At 34.3% G+C, this 24,364-nt stretch overlaps 1 protein-coding gene across 14 annotated transcripts in view; it reads right to left on the reverse strand.

Moving 5' to 3' along the window:
- The window catches only part of LOC105396474 (small conductance calcium-activated potassium channel protein), a 141,118-nt gene extending 123,485 nt beyond the window's left edge, over positions 1-17,633 (reverse strand). For all 14 annotated transcript variants that reach the window (XM_048628790.1, XM_048628791.1, XM_048628789.1 and 11 more), the window contains exon 1: positions 17,099-17,633. The gene's annotated coding sequence lies outside the window, so the exon portion shown is untranslated. The remainder of the gene's footprint in view (positions 1-17,098) is intronic.
- Between the last annotated feature and the right edge of the window lie 6,731 nt (positions 17,634-24,364).

Genomic DNA, 24,364 nt, shown 5'->3' on the forward strand with positions numbered 1-24,364 from the left:
AGGTACTGACACCCCCACAAATAATAGAATACTTAGTATACTATACTACCATTATTAAGTTTCAACTAACAACTCAACCAGCATTCATTGTGTGGATTACTAATGTGTTATATTTTTTGTATAGCAGTGTGTTTAAACGGAGAGGATAAATAAAAGTTAAATCAGTGTGTAATTCTTTTATTTTTAGTGTATTTATTAAATGCCTAATCCTTATTTACATTATGTTCTTTCTGAAATTGGTTATAATGATTTTCACAAACACGAGATTATCGGATAATAATTATTTCACAAGCCACTGTTTTAGAACAGTTTTATCACTTGGTAACATATGTCCTCCTTTTCTTTCCCAATATAACGGATCTGAACAACATTGCGGCATAGTAACTCGATATGATGATAGTTATTTTATAATTAATAAGCTTATAAGATTCAAGACTTAAAAACTTTATTTGGCGCCAATTTGATAAAGTCGCCTTTGATAAATTTGACAGCTATGGTACCTCTTTACCTCAGTCGACAGTGGCGCCAACTGGTGAGCAAAAAAACGGTAGTCCCCATTGACAACGGGAAAGTACGCATCCTAATTAAAAACGTAAACCTTCAATTAAGAAACCAAACAAGTTGCGGCCTTGTTACAACATAGAACCGGCGGCGGCGGCCCGTGTCTAAGTCTTCATTAGTCTGAAAGTGACACACATACGTGACTTTTCATACGAGTATGAAAAGGCGGCAGAGAGTAATCTACACTCGTACAAGTAATGCGACAAGGTTGCTTTACAAATTTTGCACCTCTTGCTACGCCACTGAATGAGGTTTTTATAATTCGGTGCGCTTTTTTGCTTGTCTTTTTTAGATATCTGAACCTTGCTTCATCTTGAATGGTATTGCTTGTGGAATAAAAGGTAGCTCATTCTTTAATCCAGTGAATAAATTGGTTAAGATTTTTTATGTATAACGATAGAGTCAAACATACATTAGTTATAATCTCAAAATCTGGCCTATATAATATTAATGTGATTAGTTTGATGTTATAAAGTTATCTTTCCAATAAAGTCCCATGAGTGTACAGCAAAATCTAAACTTTGACTGACGAAACCTGATTTCTTGTCGAGATTCGAGCCACGTCTCAGGTGAATATCTCAATTAAATTTTCAATATTTTCCCAGAAAACTTTAGTGCCACGTCAGAGATTTCATATAACTTTCAGGATGAGAGTATAAATACAATATTGTGATTGAAACACAGGTAGGTATATTCCCTAAGCAATAATACTAAGTTAAAAATAAAATGATATTGTGATAGAATAAGTGAAACGAATTAAAATTTATTATCATCCTAGGTGGTGACAAAGCCATCTAGATAACGAAAATTGAACATCTCAACCGGATGGAAGGATTCAACTGTCAGAATAAATGTCAGTCGCTGACTGCCGAATAATGCAGCGGTAAAGTGACTGCTGAGGTTCCCAAATTCAATATTGGTTCTCGGATCATGTGTGTTAAAAAAATGCATTGGGTGATACGTCCATCTTGCCTGCCAAAGCTGGCGATTATAGCAGCAATGAGTCTTGAAGGAGGCAGTGGAGACACAGACTGTCGGAAAAGTCTGGGTTTTCTAAAAATAAAATATCTACAAAAAATACGAATTACAATTTATTGAATGGAGATCGTACAATGTAAAATTGTAAACATTTCTACATAAGTAACTGAATGTGGCTTGAAATAGTCACGTAGAGTTAGGTCATCACGTTTCTCCAGTGAAAAGGTTACACTTCTCCGGTAAATAGGAAGGACTTTTTACCTGAACAATATGATGTAGAATTTTATCATTTATTAAGCACACTTTATTTATCTAATTGTATTTCCCCTCAATAAGCTGGAACAATGGATCGATTCAGAAGGCATTAATTTTAAATTAAGCACTGTTTAATTATTTGTATAATGCTTTGTTTAGCTTTTGAATAGCTTCATAAAACATACTTATTTTCAGTGTTCGAAGTTCAAGTCCTATAATAAGAATATAAATGTCCCCTAAAAATCGCATGTAATATGTAGAAAAAAGTAAAGATAATCGCGAACAAATATACATCAAACTGAGATCCTCCTTTTTAGAGCCGAAACATTCATCGATATTTTTTATAAAGGGAAGAAACGTCTTACTTGACAATATAATGGATATTTTGACATGTCATGGTAGACTACTAATAAAATTTCACCCTGTTTGTACATATAAAAATAACGCTAAGTATACACTCGTAATTGACCGACCCACACAGAAGCGTTGGCCTACAGAATACAAATGTCAAGGGTTTGCTTACATGTACCTACGCTGCCTGTGGCAATCGTTCTACATTCCTAGTCCCAGGGTTCAAAATCCGATCCGATCCGATTTAAATTTAGGAAAAAAGACAGGTTATTGTACAATTACCCAAATATTTCTAATAAAGTTATCATAACAAATGGTACTAAGATTAATATCATCAACAAATAAAATAGTGTATGCATCCCACTGCGAAGTCATGAATATAAATAGATTTTAGTCTCTGTTTCATAATGTCTAGTTTGTGGCTACCGGTGAGATAAATTACCTACATGCTGTCACTGTCAAAAAAATAATAACGAGATCCTCGTATCATCCCATTAGAAGCCAAAAGCCGCAGGATTTAAAAATAATTATGAACTGAATCGTTATTAATTAGAAAACTTAATTAAAACAAGGTTTTTGCTAAAAATAAGTCTTTTTGCTCCAATATTGCCTTCTTTATACACGAGGAAATGAAGTTTCACCGTGGACAATAATGGACTTACCTTTTTTTGGAGACTGCAAAGTCGAGTTTTTTAATGGAGTGAATGCTTCATCTGAATTATCTTGCTGTACTTATTTAAAGGTTTTAAAAATTGCAATTTGAATTTAGGACGGTTTCTTAGTTAGTTATTATGTTACAGGTATTCAGGGCAATCATAACATTTAAAATCTAACCCCCAAATTGATACAGCTTTTTGACACTTTACAATTGGCTTAAAATTGACATTGTGGTATACGAATTTCAACTTTTTGACTGACGTAAAGAGTCGAAACTCGTGTGTTTTGAAGTTAATTTTAACCCTGTTGTAAATTTAGAATAAAATATGGTCTATGCATTTGAGGGTAAAATTAAAACCACATTATAGTATAGTATGTATAAGATCCTCTATTCAAACACATGGCTATTCCTATGTCAGCCTTAGATCACGTGACCAGACAACACATTTACAGTTTATTCAAAGCATTTCAAACCTTACTCCTTTTGACATACGAGCCTTTGAATATGTCTCTTTGAAGTTGTATATGTCGTGGATCACTCTACCCCACTTGGCAGGTTTCTCAACGATAATAGACTTGACGTGACAAGTATGGATTATTGATGCAGTACTTTTTATGTGAGACAGTGGGTAACTGACAACGCTATAACTTTGCAATCGGTAAAAGTAGGCAGTTTTTTTTAAATATAAGTAGATAAATAGATATAGTGCGACAAACTTGTCTGTTCCGATGAGAGCGAACTAAATTGATCCATATCTCATTATTTACTAATGAATTAAATATTGATATAGATTAGATGGGTTTATTGAAACCACAAGAGCGAATTACCACTACTTGCAAACTTAAAATCTTATAGAATGAAGAAATATTACACATTTACGTGAGCTGTCACCGGAACACATAAGTTTGTGGCACTGTAATGAATGAAGGAGAGTTAGACGGACAACGTCAATGTCAGATATCCATCAGATATTTAAGATGACATTGGATTTCTCTCTCAAATGTCATACTCTATTTGTAAAGGCTAATATGGTAGTGTGATAAAAATATACTAGGTTAGACCTGAATTTTTCAATTTTGTGATAATACAGTAGATACTTATCTTCTTTCTAATGACTTAGTCTCTGACCAAATCTATACTGACTAGACTATGATTTTTCGCTGTGATGGAAGAAGAAGCCAGTTAAATAAGCATTTACCTCCTGAAACCTACGAGCTCGGGTGAGTAGTATGAGTTAAACATGTGAGCATCGACGTAATTCTCTTCTTTTGTTGCCTATAAAACAATTGAAGTCTATTAATACGTTCCGACATTCGCTCTATTGTTCGATCCTAGTGCACGATCCCAAGAAATCTATATTGAATCCATACGCCCCAGGGCACGTAATTCAGTAGTCATGAAAGAATGTAGAAAATTCCCACGTCACTTCCGTCACGATCCACTTTCAATCTGGGATCTACTTTGTAACTATATATTCGGGGATAGTGTTGATTTTTTTTTAAATAAATTAGTTATGTTCTTTAAAGATAAATTTTACAGTTCTACTACTACTATTTCTAGTACTATTTTCATTGTACCTAACACTCGTTAAATACTGAAGATGATGCGACAGAGTAGCCACTCTACACACACACAAGCCTCTCGTTTAGTGTGTAAGTTCGGAATAGTACTGCATTAAAATCTATTCCACCAATTTACCACTAAGCTACTATTTACATAATGTCTGTACAGCGTACAGAGTAGGCTACTTAGAGGATAAAGTGAATACCTAAACGCTGCTCTAATTTGGGTGGCTCGGATTGGGTTTTCTGAACAAAATTGCTTTTAGTGTAAAGCGTGCCTAATTGCGTGCAACCAAAGACGATCCGAGACCAAATATGTGCCCAGCAGGGATCGAACCCAAAACCCTCCGCAGAAAAGATAGTACAAAATAATCATCCCTGTATTCATCATACGAATTCAAATTAAATACATTTCTTGAAAACGTAAATAAAACACCGCAGGTTCGATTACTTTATCCACAAACATTTTAACGAGTTCACTTGTTTTAAAAGCGCTTACGATCCAGTTGGTCTAATTATATTTTGGCATACCAGTTCCAATTTAATAAACTTTTATTCGCTGCACTTTACGTGTTATAATCGTAGTCGGGTTAGTGTTGAATTAAATCATAACTTTTGCTAAATAATATATAAAGTAAATTAGTCATATTAGTGAACATTTACTTATATGTTTTGTTTGAATATAACTTTTTATCGTGATGAAATTACTTTATGTTGAAAGTGCGACAACCCGAAAATAGCCAGAATTGTATTTTTAAACCGCGCTACGTCAAAAAATAAAGTTGTTATTGTTTCAAAGTGGCTTCCTCTGACCCATATCTAAAGGCAAGTCTAGAACACATTGCGATATTATTTATAGCTGATAAATCTGAAATTTCACCCCAAGTAAAGCTTTGCTACCGAAAACAATGATGTCATCATACACTTAGATCCCCATGTTAACCAGACGAAGCAATTTAGGCGCGTGTTGTGGGCGTCACTGATATTAACCACGCCGCCAGAGTAAATAACTTGCCATAGAAACCGACCTACTGTTTCAGTTGACAACGATATTAATTAACCACATTGATTAAAACACAGATTATCGTGAAATCGCGATAGTGGAGTCTCGACTTATACAGGTATATAGATAGAGTGTTATTAATATTCTGATGGAAAATCTTTGCGTTTTTCTCCTATCTTATATAATACAAACACTTTCTTAGTCCCTTACGAACCCAATTTTTTCCGTTGTTATGATTATCCCAATGTACTATGCATGGCTATTTTTCGGTCATATCCATAATTCTCAGTCGCTTAGTAGCACAGCAGTACCAATAATCGATTAATTAATCTACGGTTAATCTAACGTTTCGAAACCGGCGCTCAACGATAGAGCGGCGCTTAAAGCCACTTACAATCTTTTTGGGTTTCCATACTAACGCTTCAGTAAACCTAATTGTGTGAAGGATAAACGGGTGATAATGACGGAACCCTCCGAGCCCTAATCCAGTGTCGGCCTCGCGCGCCATAGAACAAACAAAACGTGTATTGATCATACGTTGCCATATCGACCGGCCTCACGCTGTTAGCTTAGTCAAATTACTTTGTTTCACTCCCTACATGACATGTTTCGACGGTTAAGAACCGATTTTTCAATAGTCCAATAGAATAAGGATATTTTTATTTTATTATTAAACCATTTATTTCAGCCAACAAGAGCCATAATTTGTTAGTAACAATGTTGCATATTCTATGTTAGTTTTGATGCTTTCATGACAGTCTGCAAGTATGATATATATTATGGGTATAATAAACTTTCCAGTCAAGTAAAATTATACAACTAAGTATTCATAAATATACAATTTAAATCTACTTATACTAAACTATATAACTTATATTATTGTATTATGTTTTAGTCCCAGCAACAAGTTTATTCCTCTCATTACATTTAAGTATCTGAGTTTTGGACAATCTGGCCTTACTTATTGTATTGTACACGTAGTAGAAGCCAAAACAGAGTGTTGATATTAATGAATTTTGAAATAACTTTCAATACTTTCAATTGTTTTTCATATATCCAATTGAAATTATAATTGACACAGACTTCTTAGTGCTGTTTCATCCATAGACTTACCCCCTTATTCATAGAGAAGTTACAGAACGTTTTAACTAATAAACTGTTTTGTCCCTCTCCGACAAAGAACAATCTGTTCTTTGACAGAGAGGGACAAAACAGTTTATTAGTTAAAACGTATTGTAACTTTTCTATGAATAAGGGGGTTAGTATGTTTCATCAATAATTCTTTAGCCATTTCAATGTTATTATAATAATGTAATTTTATAGTGTTTCTATGTAGAAAATTTGAATAACAAATAAGCACCCGTCAAAAGCCATGTTTACGACAAACAATGTGCCACAGTTTTGTTTAAAATTGCTGTTCGTTTTACTTCCTGCCCGGGGATTAATTTATAACTGTCGGCTTCTTTTATGTCACGCGGGGAAAATGTGCCAAATGCCCCTATAAAAATAATATTAACAGGCGCTATAAAATATTAAGACAAGCTGTTGTTGACGTATGTACGGGTATTGGCCGACACACAAATTCTTATAGCTACGAATACTAGTTATTGCTTCTTCTTAAAGAGTCACGTTAATTATAGGTATCATACAAAATAATAAACTGAACCCTTACCTTACCTTTACTTATGAACGAGGTAGCCACAGCAGTTACATGAGGCAGGTTTCGGAAAAGTGGAAATATTTGGAAAAGTCCTACTTATGTATATTGTGCAGATATCTACAAGCCAGCCATAAACCTATTCTTTAAAAGTTGGGTTAAACGGATTTTATCAGTGGAGACTATGAAAAGACCAGTGTTCGGTGGGACGAACAGAACCGACAACCTTAGACAGGACGGTAGCAACGGTAGTGGCTGGATGAGGAACTCGGCGGACAAAGTGTTTTATTGCCAAAAGCCTATAGTAGCCTGCATATACAATATACATAATTATCCCCTGCCGTGAACTTATGATGAATTTTTCTACTACAGGTATTCCTAATCTAAGCTCATACATACATTAGGTATTTTGGCAATGATCGTCATGCAACATCTGTTTTATTTGGCGTAAAATGAATGATTATCGAATGTCACAGGGCGGGACAGTGACGCAAGTATGTAATTACGACGGCGGATGTTTCGGCTCTCGGTAAATTAATGAAGACAAATCGGCTTTCGTTCCTGCTTCGTTTACACACGCGCAAAAGGTTTACGTGTAATTTCCCCCGAATATCCTGAAAACGTGCTTAAAAAGATGGGACTATTTATCAAGTAAGCTTTTCTGTAAGCAAAAGGTCCTTTAGAACAGCGGTGTCTGTACAAAAAGGTATTTTAAGGGTTTTTTATTCTTTATGAATCTGTAACAGGTACGTTTTGTAACTACGTAATAAATTATTAGGTATTATAAGTACTAAGTTATTAATGAATAGCTATAAAATGTACCTAAGTACATATTTTTGTTTTCTAGTTTAGAATGGTACACGTATACGGAACTTTTTTATAAATACTTATATTTTAATTCCAATATCTACGTCATTATATTAACAGTATGTCTGTATAATGAAATTAATGAACATTGATTAAACTGAACTCGGCGGCCGCATCCTAACTATAATATTATAAATGTGAAAGTAACTGTGTCTATCTGTCTGTCTGTCTGTCTGTCTGTTACTCTTTCACGCCAAAACTACAGAACGGATTTGAATGAAATTTGGTATACATATGGTCTAGACCCTGGGAAAGAACATAGGCTACTTTTTATCCCGGAATTCCCACGGGAAAACTTTTTAAGGCGAAGCGAAGCGCGCGGGAACAGCTAGTTTCAAATATACGTGAGGGGCTACAACATTTTACAATACATTTTATTACATTGAATTACAATAGAGCTGTTATAAAGTTGTTTATGCAAACAGCTAGTTTTCCTAGAACTCTTGCACCGAGACTGTAAGTTTTCCGTCGAGAGTTTTACCAAAGGCTTATTTGGAAGGCAAAATCTGTTAACTTATTACAGTATTCAGTTTCGCGCTCCACTTTCGAATCTCAACCCACTTTTGAGAATACTCGTTTAAAAATAGAAAAAAATAATCACCAGTTGACACACGAGTAATAGGTCAACTGTAACTCAATTAATTGTATATAGGACAAAAGGGAGGTTAGAATAAAGAAGAAAAACCGGCCAAGTGCGAGTCGGGCTCGCGCACAAAGGGTTCCGTTTACAGTTAAATCAACCTATCTCAAAAACTATAAGAGATACTTTGATCAAACCAAAAATCGTTGAAAGAGTTAATTAGCATGCATCACCTCTATTTTTTTAGAATTTTATACCCCGTAGTTATAAAAATAGAGGGGGGGGGACATACTTTTTACGACTTTGAGAGCTGATATCTCAAAAACCGTTCACTTTAAGAAAAATGTTTTTTAGAAAACTTTATATCATTTTAAAAGACCTTTCCATTGATACCCCACACGGGTATGTACATCGAAAAAAAAAAATTCATCCCTCAGTTACATGTATGGGGGGCCCCACCCCCAATTCTTTTTTTTACTATTTAGTGTCATATTTTTGTAGCGGTTCATACAACACATATTCCCATCAAATTTCATCACTGTAGTACTTATAGTTTCCGAGTAAATCGGCTGTGACAGACGGACAGACGGACAGACGGACAGACGGACATGACGAAACTATAAGGGTTCCGTTTTTGCCATTTTGGCTACGGAACCCTAAAAACGGTTGGTTCTATTGATTTTTGACACGCCACCTTTCATGTTTTATAAGTCGACATATTGTACTACTTAACTGTTTCCCTTAAATGGAAGCTTTATGTATGAAAGTGGTGACTGACGGGCAGACAAGGGGAAACAATGGCGTTCAGTATATGAATATGGAAATTTATTATGAAATTTAAACGGGTTAGGGCGTGGCGATGCCCTATTTCGATTGTTAGAAACTTGGAGCGTAGTGAAGTTTAACGTTTATGATTTTTCGTTCTTAGGTTATTGTTTGCTCGATATTTGTGATATTTAGTCAGTTCAATTTATACCACGTGCTCTTACAATGAAGGAAAACATCATGAGGAAACCTGAACATCTAGATTCTAGTGCATTGTACTCATTCACGTGAGTACAAAATTATGTACAGCGAAAAGCGGGTGACTTTCTTGCGAGCATTTCATGTGGTACCTAATTTTCCCTTGTTATTTTAATAGCAAAGTTTAGGAAATAAAGCACATTCAGGCTGCAACTTGAGTATAGATATAGTACAGTGCGCGAGCGGTAAATCAGGAATAAGCTAAAAACACATAAAATGAAAAGTTACAACGACGCCGCTTCAGTAAATCGACGTTCTTTAAAAACATTTTTTTCTTTGAGGGCTGACAGGTCGTTCTAAATTTAAGAACACTCACTGCGAGGCTTAGATACGGGACTTTAACAAGGGTCGCCCCTTGACCGTGGCGATGAATTCTGAGGACTGTCCCTCTTAAGCCAGGTCGGAAAAGATTTTGTCCAGCCAAGGTAAGCATATGCATATAGCTGATGAATTTTCACGTTTTAAATCGTGGATCAACCTGAGCTTGTCTTGACCACATTACACAAAACCACCAATCATATAAGTACTCTTAGTTAGTATTCTGACCGCTTTTCGAAAGCTTTTTTTCCGTGGGGATTTTGAATAAGTAATTATAAATAAAACAGATTATAGCATTACCCCCTAATTGATAGAGAAGTTACAGAACATTTTAGCTAATGAACTGTTTTGTCCCTCTCTGACAGAGATCAATTTTGACGTCTGCGACCTTGCATAGAATAACTTTTTGGACAATATACCTAGATGTTTACCTAATGCTACACTCAAAACATATTGCATCAAATATCTATCTAAATATTTCTATTAATTGTACTGGTAACACGGAAATGAGATATTCCAGGGATATTGCAAACATTGCAATATTCAGTCCTGTGTTAATATTAGTCCCTCGCAAGATAGACACTTTGTGCTCTGAAGTGTAATGCAACTTAACACTGTGGTGTACACAACGTACGATGTCTTAGTTTACTTGGAGTGCAGTATACAAGAGTACTATTACCAATAATTTATGAGTAGTGTGGTACAGCATAAATCTTACATTAACTAATAATAAAATTATGGTTCTACATAGTTATAAATAAATAACCATAACGATATATATAGTGATTATTTATTTATAACTACGTACGACTACACACTATAGCATATATTTATTCACTGAACTAAGCATTTCTCATAAGATTTTATCGTTATGGTTATTTATTTATAACTATATAGAACCATAATTATTAGTTAATGTAAGATTTATGCTGCACCACACAACTCATAAAATATTGGTAATAGTGAGATTATACCTACAGGGTAGTACAAAAGTGAAGCGTTTTTTTCAGCACATGTCGATTGTGCTGGAGGAGCTGGAGGTCTACGAGCAAACCCAACGGCTCTTCTATTAGATTACAAATTGAAACGACCTGTTTTTTAAAATATAAAGCACTAAATAAAGTTACCAAAGTTAGAGTGAAATACTCCATTCAAAACTGTTAGATTGCGTGATCGTAAGTTCAAAAGTTTTTACCGAAAAATCAATATCTGGTTGGTAGTGAAGTGTTTATTATCCATATCCTACCTATATGAAACTGCCTCTGTGGTCTAGTGGTAGAAGCTTCGCTTCATGGCCCAGAGGTCCCGGGTTCGATTCCCGGGTGGGACCATCAATTTGTGTTTCTAAATTGTGGTTCTAAGTTTGGTTAGGACATAGAAGGCTGATCACCTGATGTCCGAAATAGTGAAACGATCCATGCTGTCGGATGGGCATGTAAAGCAGTCGGTCCTACGCCTAGCTCTCTCCAGTCGTGTCGGTCAATCCGTCCCATTGGGTTATGAGAGTGATGGAACAGAGAGTGCTCCTGTGTACTGCGCACACACTTGGGCACTATAATCTACTCCTGCGTAGATGGCTGATCTCAAATGAGATTGGCCGCCGTAGTCGAAATTCGGCTAGGAGGACATTATTATTATATGAAATGGCACTATCAATAAAATAACTACCAAGATAACCATAAAACCGGTGATAAAAACGAAATAAAACTACTTAAATTGAATCTAATTACGAATGACTGTAACGGTTCTTCAATACCGCTCTCTAGTAGTCTGTTCTAATAAATGTCTCCGTTATTTATATTAACAAACGGAGGATATCTAGAGCTAAACATATTATTGTATAATAATAATATAATTAACACAAATTATGCTGTTAAATGATGATGTAGATAAAGATATATAGAAATATAGAAATTTGCCACAAGTGCTATTTTATTTATTCATTTACATTCAAAGTGACGTCAAATCGATAACATTTGTCACAGGCAATACGTCATACTTCCATAATGAATTAATGACACATACTTTATGTGGTTATTTCACCTTATAGTACCGTAACTAGTGTGAAAATAGTTATTTATAAGTTCAAGGCAGATGGAGTAATAAATAAAATGTGCCAGTTATTTTTTGTAGTAGCCTACTTTTTTTTCTGTAAAGTAATTAACATTTAAGAGTTAAACAACACATAATTAATTGTTATCTACTTATATCTGTTTGCCTTATAGACCGCAAGTAGGTACCTAACAGATGTGACTAGACTTGGTTTCACCTCTATGAGTAGCTACCTATATTTTAATAATATACCTATTAGTGTAATGTAATAGACCTATATTTATAAATACAGGTACATTCTTATTGGAATATTACAGTGGATTTAAAAAAAAATGTTTTTGAGGTACGTTTTCATCAAATCATTCAAATCATGTAATGAAGTACACTGTCACTGATAGATTTACAACATCTCAGATTAAGGTGGGTTTTCACCAAATTATTTAATTATTTTAATGTTAAGCGTATTTAGTCGCTTGTCAAACGTCTGTCAATACAAAGTGTTTAAAACTTGACTTAAATGCAATTTTAAATACGTCGATTGTTTGGTAAAAGTGGCCGTGACACTGCTTTCAGGATTTAAATAAGTACTTACGCTAATCGTGAATAATGTATTCCCTAGCGCGGATTTTCCGCTAAATCTGAAAGATAAAATCGTATTTATTGACTACGGTTACAGCCCAGACGATTTTACACGAAACTCACCGAAATTGTCTGACAGGCGATTTACGAACCTATCCCCTATCTTCACAGCTACCTTTATTTTACAACATAACATAAATTGAACTTTAGGATAACATATAAAATTGAGATTTTCTTTCAGCAAGCTTCAAACGAAAAGACTAAGCAGTAAAAAATGCCAAGTGCCATTCGGAGTCCCTTATGAAGTTTAGGGGTACAGCTGTACTAACCGATAAGGTATTTTTTTAAATAAATCTGAATATAAGAGGTTTAGTAACAGTGACCCTTTGGCACCCTTTGTGCACGTAATCTTAAATAAAATAATGTTAGAGTGATTTTATAATACACTTACGTAAGTATGTAATATGTTTTATTATATTCCTAAAATATTAATTAGTAATTGGTTGTAATTGATAAAAGTAATTTAATTAGTAATTATTATGTAGGGTGTATATTTTAGTATTTCTGTGTACTTTTTAGGTTTAAAAGAGAAATATCAATTTTATTAAATTAAGTTTGCTCTAATTCGTGTATTTTGTTAAAGAAAGTATCTCACTGGAGTGGCAAGGTATAAAATGTAATCATACTTATTAAAAGAGTAGTTTAGTTCATTTTCCTTGCGCCCATTTTCTGTCCAAACACTGTTGCCTTTTATCTGAGATCCATTACATTGATTGATAAAAGGGAGCTTTCAGTAATATTCCTTCTTAATTTATCAATTACAGAAAGTGTTTTTGAGTGATGGCCTGCTATGAGCGTAATTGAGGAGAACAGATGGGATTCTATTGGAAATACTTGTTTATTAGGAGCTAGATATTTTGTATAAAAAGACCTATAAGTAAGTACATAATTATTATCTTAAAATTTTATTTACAGATTTTTGCCGGATTGGCGTCAGGTGGTCGACAATAGAGATGTGTGGAGTAAACATGGGGAGGCCTTTGTCCAGCAGTGGGACACTGAAATGGCTACATAAAAAAAAACATGAGACCTGAATGAAAGCGTAAGAGAGGAAGACCGAGAAAGACTTGGCTAGACTGCGTAAAACATATATGATTGAGTTACCTAATGAGAATTTTATTTATTTTATTTATTATTTATTTATGGAAAACCAACAGTTACATATAAAAAATTAATTTAGACAGAAAATTATAACTTAAACCAAAAACAGTTTCCACTTATAATATAACTTAGATAGTTAAGACAGTTTAAAACATATATATAAGTATATTTTAATTTTAATTAACCTACCGATATACAAAAAAAAAACATTAAGAATAACTTAAATTAGGTATGTCAGTCAGTATGTAAGTTATTTTATCTATTTTTAAATAAGGTATGTCAGTCAGTACGTGAGTTATTTAATATATTTTTGAGAACATTGCTTGATAGCATAAATAAATCTAAATCTTTACAAACTTTATTACATAATTTACTAGCTCTGATAAGAAAAGAATTCTGAGAATAATTCGTTTTAGCATTTGGTATTGAAAACGTTAAACATGATCTAGTTAACTTATATACTTATTTTATAGAAGATAGGGAAATTGGTATGACATGAACCACAAAGCCGACCCAGCGACCCTTTCGTGTAAGACCCTAGGAATAGCAAGATATTTAAAACCATATTGTATCGTATCTAAGTAGTATCGTCTCACACACAATAAAGAGTGCTTATTATTATTATACACCTCAAATTGAAATGACATAGAACGGGACGCCGGCAAATAATCTATTCTATTCTATTCTGTTATTCATGGAGGTGTTAGAGGTAGTTCCTGCACCTGGCCAACATGAATAGAACCTTTGTGTATCACATTTAAGTGTTTGGGACAGGACTAAGAAGACGAGAGGGTTAGGTCAGAAAAAATTCTATTTTGGTGTCCATAATTTTAAATCAATACTGAAGCGTATTTTTTGTACCAAACTTTAAATGATTGGTGAAAAAGATCCCGACGAATTGAGAACCTCCTCCTTTTTTTGAAGTCGGTTAATAAATTAATCGTGAAATTGCACATGTTCGTAACTTCTGGAAAGTCTGTGCCTGTGTACCCATCACACACTGTAGCGGCGATACGGTTCGCTCCTTAACATTTTTGCAGAACGAAACAATGTAGAAGCGCTGAAGCTCGTTTTACCTTTGACTTTTTTTGTGAACCGAGGAAAGGGTCTTATTGGACAGTGGACACTATAAATTAATCTCAAGTCGGGCAGGATTCTCCACATTTCAGACATAAATAATTGTTCTTCATCAGACATTCCAAGACAACGTATCTGTCTTCATTGCCACTAAGTGATGTTTGGACTCAGTTTAAGCGCACAATATATAGGGTGTTGCAAAACTGGTATAGTGAATTCTAACCAACATTTGTTCGACTGTTGGAAATGTAATATGTATGTGAAAAATATATCGGTTCCCTTATACAATTACCTACCTACTTTTTTTTAAATCCCATAATGCAATTTTCAGACAATTTTTTCATCGCTCCAACATTATAGTTTTTTTTTTACCCCCGTTATTACATATCCTAGTAACACACCTAGGTTAGGTACATAACTGACACAGTTAGTGATGGATACACAATTTTAAAATCAATTCAACTTCCCTAAGAAATAACATAAAAAAACCTTTGACAAACCTTTTCGTGTCTAGATACAATACTATCCAGTTTAATGTTACTTTTGCACGCGCCTTCAACTTTTATTATGCCTTCTTTCTTACTACAAGTAGTAAAGTGGGCGTATAGAAGAACTATTAACCTGAAATCCTTGAGATTGGAAAGTTTAATTATTGTAAAACAAATATATAACCACTATACAAGGTGTTGCAAAAAGGGTACTAAGCCGAAAGTGGGTGACTCAGGGGGTCATACTGAACAACTTTTGTTCTAAAATATATTCGTTCTCCATAGTAAAAAGTCACCAAAAAGTTTTCAATGAAAAAAAAAAAATTTTTTCGTGAATTTTCAAAACTCGTAGAACAAAAGTTGTTCAGTATGACCCCCTGAGTCACCCCCTTTCGGCTTAGCATACCCTTTTTGCAACATTCTGTATACTGTATACAGTAGTATACAAGGCCTAAAAATCCCTTCCGTGACCCGTGCCCCAGCAGTGGAGACGTGATGAGTCGTGATGTTGTTTACTTGTCTATGGTCGTGATGATGAATGACTGGTATTATACGAATCGCATTAATAAAATCAGGCAAATGTAGTCATATACTGTATCGTTTTATTTTTTTGGTTAACTTCCGTAATACCTGTAAGTAAATGCTAAGAAATTTAAATGTCGATTTTTTCAAAATATTTATAGGTAGTACCTAACTACTTAAGTTTTAGTAATGGCTTCTAATTTTATACGTCTCAGAATGCGTATTGAAACATTGTTGGCTTAAAAATAGCAAACCGAATGTAATCAAATAGGTAATATTACCTCGTGAACAGGAACGTAAATCTTCAACTACTTTGACATTTGCAGGAAAGTATGTAGACCACCTACTGTACCTTATGTACTAACATTGGATCTACGTTAGGGATGCCCGATTTTCTGTCTTGAATCGATCTTTTGGATCGTAATCGTGATTCGTGAATCGATTCTCGATCTAGATCGTATGGCTTTGAATCGATTAAATCGATCTTGGAAGATCGTATCATAAAAAAGTATTTAATAGATTCTTGATATAAATCGTATGGCTTTGAATCGATATCGAAAGATCGTTATATATAAAAAAAATAAGACACAGTAAGCACTAAGCATGCAAGATTTTTATTTTTTTTTCACTAAAAGTCATGTATGATTTCAACCTCTGCATTTGACTGCGCGCTGGAGCTAGCCTATACGATTCAGCCCCTCAATGGGGAAGAAAACCGAGTGAAATTACTATCATAATCGAGTGTATCTGACTAATCAACTTATTGGAGAACGAAACAATAAAACAGTGTCTGAACCAACCAATAAGATCTGGAGAGTTTCGTTTTCTGATGATACGATTTTTTCATACGATCTTCTCTGCATACGATTCGTTTTTCCTAAAGATCGCATGCCATTGAATCGATTCAGTAAATCGCTAGATCGTATTGCCCGATCTGAATCGATCTTCCAAAAGATCGATTCAGATCGGGCATACCTAATCTACGTACAATCCACAAAATATTGAGTAATAAAAAAAGAGTCTTCAACATGAATTTGTTATAAATTCATAGTTAACTAATCCATGAATGTTAATTTATCAATCATTAATAATTAATCCTACATTGAAGATTGTAAACTTATATGATATACTTATTCAGTATAAAAAAACAATTAAACAATTAAAAACAGTGAGCTAAACAATTCAAATTTTCAAAATCACCTGAATTAGGCCATTATCTTAAAGCTATCCCTAAAGGTATGCACTATAGCTATTTTCCATAGACAAAGTTTGAGATAATTTCATTCCAAGTACCTTACCTAAAAAACTGCAAACTATCCCAAGTTCGGCATTTGATGGTAAAATGCAATAAAGTTACATTTTGTAGATAATGTTATGAGTAGTAAGATTAATGATACAATATGTACCTTTTTCAACCGGCAATCAATATTCCTCGCCACCAACGTAGTTAGAAACTTCTTTGTTACTTTCAGGAGTTTTCCAATATCACTAGGCACTACACACACTGTTGGCCACTATTTACAGACACTACTGAAGTTTTCGATTGTTTAGGAAAGGTTCAAACTAATCGATAGTTGAGTTAAAGTACTTAGCACAGCTTTGGTCCTCGCACCAGTGATATAGTTAGTTATTAGGTATATTATAAGAACTATTAAACACTACGAAGTAGAGATATGGAATATATTTATTGATATAAATTGATATTGGATTACATTAAGTCACGGTTTTGGACCAACGGGTTGGGATAATGTTTGAAAAAGTTTGGGGGTTTTTTTTCAAGGATATAAAGCGGGTTTTGTAAGCGAATTGACACTAAACTAAATCATTTAAGTCTTCTACTGAATATCCGGCACTAACACATCCACATAATCATTATGTATAGAATCAGAATTATTGAAATCTAATTAAAGTTCGATTACGGCTAAAGTTTATGAATAAGCTTTGAAAGTTCGTCCAGACCACGTTTGGACATCCAGTTCTGTTATTAACATGCAAAATAATTAATACGTTCGTTGCAGCGGCGATGTATAAAATATTACGAGCGTTTCGCAGAGCGGCGCTGAGGACGTCTCGCTGCCCCGCCGCACGAGCGCGGACTGAAAGCTTTCCTACCTTTCTCTGAAACCAGTGTTCCACATTCAAAAATCCCGCCATCGTTCCAGTGGGTGAGAGCGAGATAAACATATTTCTGCAGCTTCCACCTGAAAACTACGCTTGACTGGCGTATATCAAGGAAATACGGAAGGTGGTCGTATCAAAATAAACATGCAGCGAGCCGTCTGGATTTGGTAGGTCAAATTATGCAAAGTGATTGCATTATTTGTGGCACAATCGTCAGCGTGGCAATCATACCGTTTTTTCTTTCCTAAGTCACTTGCCCACGGTGGAAAAAAAAGAGAGGAAAAAACAAAGTATACGTCGAAAATAATAGACAGTGAAAAATACAATTTAGAGATAACTAATAGCAATACTTTTTTCGCCATGCAATATTGTGAAATTTAGTTAAATCCGTTCAAAACGGAGGCATTATTTTGACATTTGGAATTTCTTTATTTAGAAAAGAAAATATATTTTCTTACTAATATAACCATTATTAATGGTTTGTACCTTTCTCTTCTACCCAATTTACAATAAGCTTTCTTAAGTCTAAATTATGTTTGCATTTCTTGAATAAACCCTAGGTTAGATGGTGTTCCAGTTTTTGATTTCCAATATTTTATGTTGAATGTTGGCTCCTATTTCAAGCAGTAAGCCACAATAAACATAATCATATAATGATAAGATAATAATTATATTATACTAATGAGATATTTCACACTATAGGTAGATTTTTCATACATAGGTACCTATATATTTTTTGGATCCGCCAATCGCGCTACACCAAAGATTCGAGAAAACAATTTCTTTTCAAAAATATAAAACAATTTCTTTTTTTACAAGTACCTACCTAACTATTTTACCGTCGAACTAAAAGACAAATAGAATTTAGCTTGAATTTACTAGAATTAAATTGGAAAGGAAGCCAACTATCTGGAACTTTCATTCTCATCGACTTTCCTTTTGTTAGACTCTTCCGATTGCTTTTCGAATAATTATTTTTTACATTTAAGTGCTTCTTATTGCCTGTTTACCAACTCAGAACTTTATATTAAACAGAAAATAAGTATGAAATGCAGATCTGTAATTTTTCTGATTTTTGAAACTGGGCTATATCTTCAATAAAATATAAGGTAAATTCATTACCAGTAGGGAATAAAATATCGATTAGATTTGATTTTGACAAGGATTCCAGGGCTAACGCCGAAATTATTAAGCATGGGACTAAATAATATCTAGAGGTATATAACTAGCGTATTAAATATTAAGGCACAATATTTAACACATAATATTACATAAATTAAATACCTAATTTAATTATCGTCATGAAATCCTTTGTAACTTGTAAAACTTTGCAATTAAAATAAAGTGGCTTGATTACTGCTGCGCTTTGAGCCTCATTTCAAAAACTAGTTTTTTATGTCGGCGGTGGTGGCTTTAAGATGCAGGGAATTATGCCTCACTTATAATGTCGACTTTTCGTCGCGCCTCCGCCTTAACTTCTTTAGTGAGCGTCGAACTAGGCTCGCACATAGAAAACGTAGGGTGGGTAGTGGGCACGCTCCCTTAGCATGAATTTTCATCGTGAACGTGAAGTAAACTTACTCGATGAATTTTGTAGGAAATTTTAGTTCTGCTACCGACCGCCAGGGGCGCTGTTCATATTTTCTCGTTGAATTTTACTTCACGTTCACGATGATAATTCATGCTAAGGGGTCTGTGTCGCCGCCGCCGCCGGCGCCGCAACTCCGTCTCCACTCTTTTGCTGTGATTGGAAAGCCTTAAGTTTAAGAAAGATCCTCTCAACTAAATAGTTTTACCTATTTCATACCTAGTGTTAACAAACATTGTGATTTAGTTATGCGACTGCTGTCCATATTGGAATTTCTTGATCACAGTCGGTCCATTGGGAAATAAATAGTATCAAACCGAAACCCAAAATCTATTTCACCAAAATAGCTGGTATCTAACATACTGTATCAATAATAAGTACTTAAGGCCGTGTTCACATTCCAATAAATATTTTTTAGACTTTGAAAAAATGAGAGCTTGATAACTTTTGAAAAAGCAAGTCCTTTATTTTATTTTATTTATTTCCGTTTACATGCCGCTTCAGGGATTAAAGACGTGAGCTTTTTGTAAAAAATCAGGCAGGCACTTAAGTTCATAAATAAAGACGAGCTAAGAGTGATAAAACACATTTAAATTTTTCATAAAGGTGCGCCCTGCTAAATCACTTGTATGTGCGCATGAATATTGAATAATTCAGGCGTTTGAAGCTGTTTCAGCTGCTCTGAGCCGTGGCTTTGATTCGCGGAATGGTTTTAATAGGCCGCTATGGGAATTTGCTCGTATTAGCGAGATCTTGTTAGAAACACTTCAGACGAAAATTATTCTAATGACCTGTTTTGGCGTTACTCGGCAGTTTTAGTTTAACAACTTGTCATTCTGATTTTAACTGAATAGCATTTAGGTTGTACTTAATGTATCGTATGAAATGACAGATGATTAGAATACGTATTTATAGTAGGTACGCAAAAAAATATATATATTATATTTAAATTACTAAAAATATATATATTATATCTAAATTCTTAATGTCCTAAAATACAGTAAAGTTTTACTTTTTACATCATCATTGCAGATTATGTAGACCAATGTAATTTTGTGTTAACACGAGATATACTTTCCGGTTACGATCGTCCAGGGACTTCATAATGGTGATGAAGTGGCAAAAAGGTAGCACAAACTGCCTAATGCAAACACGTACTGGTCAAATTAAACTCTTAGGTCACATGTGTTAAACCATATATGTGTGGATAATGCTTCAGTTTTTTTTAAAGCTACCTTGAGACTTTCATTTTACTTAGAATAGAATAGAATATTGCTTTATTGAACACCACATAAATCAGACATACAAAAACCTACTTAGACTACAGCTAATGTACAACATAATTATAATGTAACTTAGTACGCCAATGACGTTCTTTGTAAGTTTGTAAACTGTATTTTATGGTGAAGATGCCGACTAGCTCAGCAGTTTAGGATAAGTGTACTACTATGTATAGCTCAATGTGTGAGTACTACTACTGTACAATCAAAGACTGACAACTGATTAGACAAGTGCCAATTTCTACATAGTCGGTTAGAGCATAACCAGGGAGTAGTGGTTGACTTTTGACACATCTGTCATGAATTTTATATGGAGATGACGTTTAATTTATATATCAATCCCTGTTGGTTAGATAACCGAATATGGAGAAATTGGCACTAATCCTCTCACTACGGTAACAAACCCTTACTTCACCGATAGTATTTAATATTGTCAACGACACGCAAAGAAGGCCACTCTGCTAAACGGAGTACGAAATCCCGGAGTCCCCGCTCCATTAGCTGAAAATCTTTGCCTAATTTGCGTTTACTGTCTCCATTGTGGATTCCTTATTAGTATTCTGAACTGGTATTCAGTTCAGTGACACGTTTCAGAGTTGGCTCGTCTGTTACCTCTCTATCTACAAGAGACAACTCTGCCTGATTGGGAGTACACACAAGGCTATGTAGACTGAAAAAGTTATGCATTTGCATCCAGAATTTAGAATTTTTTAATCAAAATAATATTTGAGTAAAATACCTACAAGCAATGATAACATTTATACACGTACCTATGTATGTGAAAAAAGTTTCAGCTTAATAAAGGTTCAATCATTTTTTTATTCAGTACCTTTATTATTAATTTGTATTGAAAACTTCCTCTACAGTACGAGTTTTTTTTTATGTTTTTCGTATTTGTTATATGGGCATTAACAAAATTATAAAACATAAGATGGCATAATCAAGTATTTTCTGAAAACTTGTAATATCTTTGTTCATATTACAGCTATCTTATCATACTATATTTTATGTATAGGTACCTACACAAAAATCCTCTCACAAATACACGAATATAGGTATAGGTACAAAAAAGACCTAAAGATACACATAATTTTTTAATAAATGATCATGTAACCTCGAGTTTCAAATAAAGGCTTGTTAAAAATACGTCGTGTCACTGTAACAGGCACAGCCAATTCTGATAACTATGAGAGTTTTCAAAACGAGATTAACTAAATTAGACACATTGCGCCAATTTTACTCTGACTTTTGGGCTAAAAGTCCCGGGTTCTGTCGCTTGCCGACATGAGTTTCTTTTAATTTTATATGTATTGTATGTAGGTATATTATACACGAGTTTCTAATAAAAGAGTACAAAATTATTAGCGCTTGGTTGCTAATAATTTTGTACTCTTTTATTAGAAACTCGCAAAATTTCAGGAATAATGCTTCAGTTTTTCATTTCATCCTTTTCATTGTTGGGCTGTGAATGCGGCACAAAGTGATAATTATTTATGAGCCCGCCCACGCTTGGCTCCCATTTGGTTCAGTCAATTTGACGAACAATGACGTTTAAAATTTAAACCTTAATTTGACGGTTGTTAGAAACTTTGCTTAGTAATTAATTTTATAATGAGGTCAGACACCTGCAAAGCGTAAAAAGCGTTAGCCGCTGGTCCTTTGCAAATATTCCGTATAAGACATATTCCATATATAGACTCCAATTAAATAATAATAATATTATGATGCTTTATATGTTGCAAAGACTGCTACGCAAGAATTATACAAAAGAATATAAGGAACATGACAGTTTCTATAAGAAATAGATAGCAATGATAATAATATTGACATGTAACTTACATTCGGTTACTTTATAAAAACTTACTTCATTCAATTCGCTCTATTAAGTGGACTCTTATAGGTACTTTTATATGTCATTAATGCTTTCTATCTATCCAGATAAGTTTCGTAACTTTCCTCTAGTTGTGTTTGCACAAACTATTTCTCGTTTCGTAACTATTTACCTGATTTGTGATGAAAGTATCTTCTACTAAGTTCATCAAACTAAGTTTATAATTGTAACCACGAAGCTGTTCGGAACACTTGTGTAATTGTGTATTATCTACGTATCAACCTTTATTTATTTAAAAATATATGTTTGTATATATATTTCTATAAAATGCTCATATTTTAGGTTTTGCGAAGCGAACAATCTGTATTAATTAAAACTTTGCTACTTTAGTTATTTTGCTGTACTTATTACCTATAGTTTTATTTTTGTAAGTATTCACTGCTATCTAAATGTTAATTTAGATGCTAATCATGAGTTAAATACATACTGAGTGTGTGTATATTTAGATCAAATGTTTCCATTTTGTTCCAGCCAACAATTTCAGGAAGTTAGGAAACGTTAAACAAATTAGGTACATCACACGTCTGTCTCTAGATAGAGCAAATTGCTAGACTCGCAGAGTTGTAATCTACTAAACGACCGACCTAATAGTTTTATTTCCTGAATTAGGTCCTACAATTAATTGGCAAACATTTCAGGGCATGACTTGACTAATTCACGTCTAGTAAGTTTTCTTAATTTCAGGATTGTTTTCTTTTTACTAAACTGAATTATTTATTTACCCCCTTATTCATAAAAAAGTTACTGGACTCTTTAGCTAATGAACTGTTTTGTCACTCTCTGACAGAGAACAATTTGTTCTTTGGCAGAGAGTGACAAAACAGTTCAATAACAAAAGCGTCCAGTAACTTTTTTATGAATAAAGGGGTTAGACTGTACATCATCGGCCAGTAATCACTTAGTGCTGGACATATCTTATCCCAAGTAACGCCACAACAGTCTGTCTTCGGCCTTCCTCATCCAACCACTGATCTGGCTATCAGTTTAGAGAGGTCTGGGGGGCAACGCATCCTTTTAATGTGATCAATTGAACATAAATTTTGTTTACCCAAGTGTATACCTATCCCTGATGATGATGATGATGATGATGATTGGTCCGACCGATTTCGGCCATGGCGACCACTTCGACCCCTAAAGGGCTGGTAACGTAAACGTTGAAAGCATATCACAGAATTGCCGTAGAGCTTTTGCAATGCAATGTGCTACATGAACGTCACTGGAGGAGGATTCTTTCATGGTAACTTTGCAATACTTGTAATGCACTTAAAAAGTGTCGGATATATTACATTCCACGTCTAACTCATTATTTCTATTGAATAGGTCATGTTTAGTGGTCCTGAACTTGGACATGTAGGACGGTAGTAGGTGCCGTATGTAGTAACTTATCTTATTTCTGTAAAACTCGTAAAAACAACCACTTTAGAGTGACCCAGTCCACTTTGTGCCTCACTAGTGTCGTGAGCGAATAACTTGCAGTTGGTGCTTAACTCATTAAACTTTAGTGCTAATGTCAGTAGGTCCATTTCCCTCGCTCTATAAGTGAGGAGCATATCGCTGTTGTCTCAAAATTTTCGGTCCGCCATAGTAAAAAGTCACGTGAACAACAAGGTTTCTATGGAAAAACTAAATTTTATTTCGTCGTAGAAAAAGCCTCCTGTTATGAACTCCCTTCGGCTTAGTTTGGCATTGTTGCAACATCATGTATAGCAGTAAAGATAAAAGAAAAAGTTTCATGCAAAGCCCGCGGCGAAATCTAAACTTAATACTTATGATACTTAATTCATATCATGAA

This window comes from Plutella xylostella, chromosome 21, assembly GCF_932276165.1.
Source record: "Plutella xylostella chromosome 21, ilPluXylo3.1, whole genome shotgun sequence".
Classification (NCBI taxonomy): domain Eukaryota; kingdom Metazoa; phylum Arthropoda; class Insecta; order Lepidoptera; family Plutellidae; genus Plutella; species Plutella xylostella.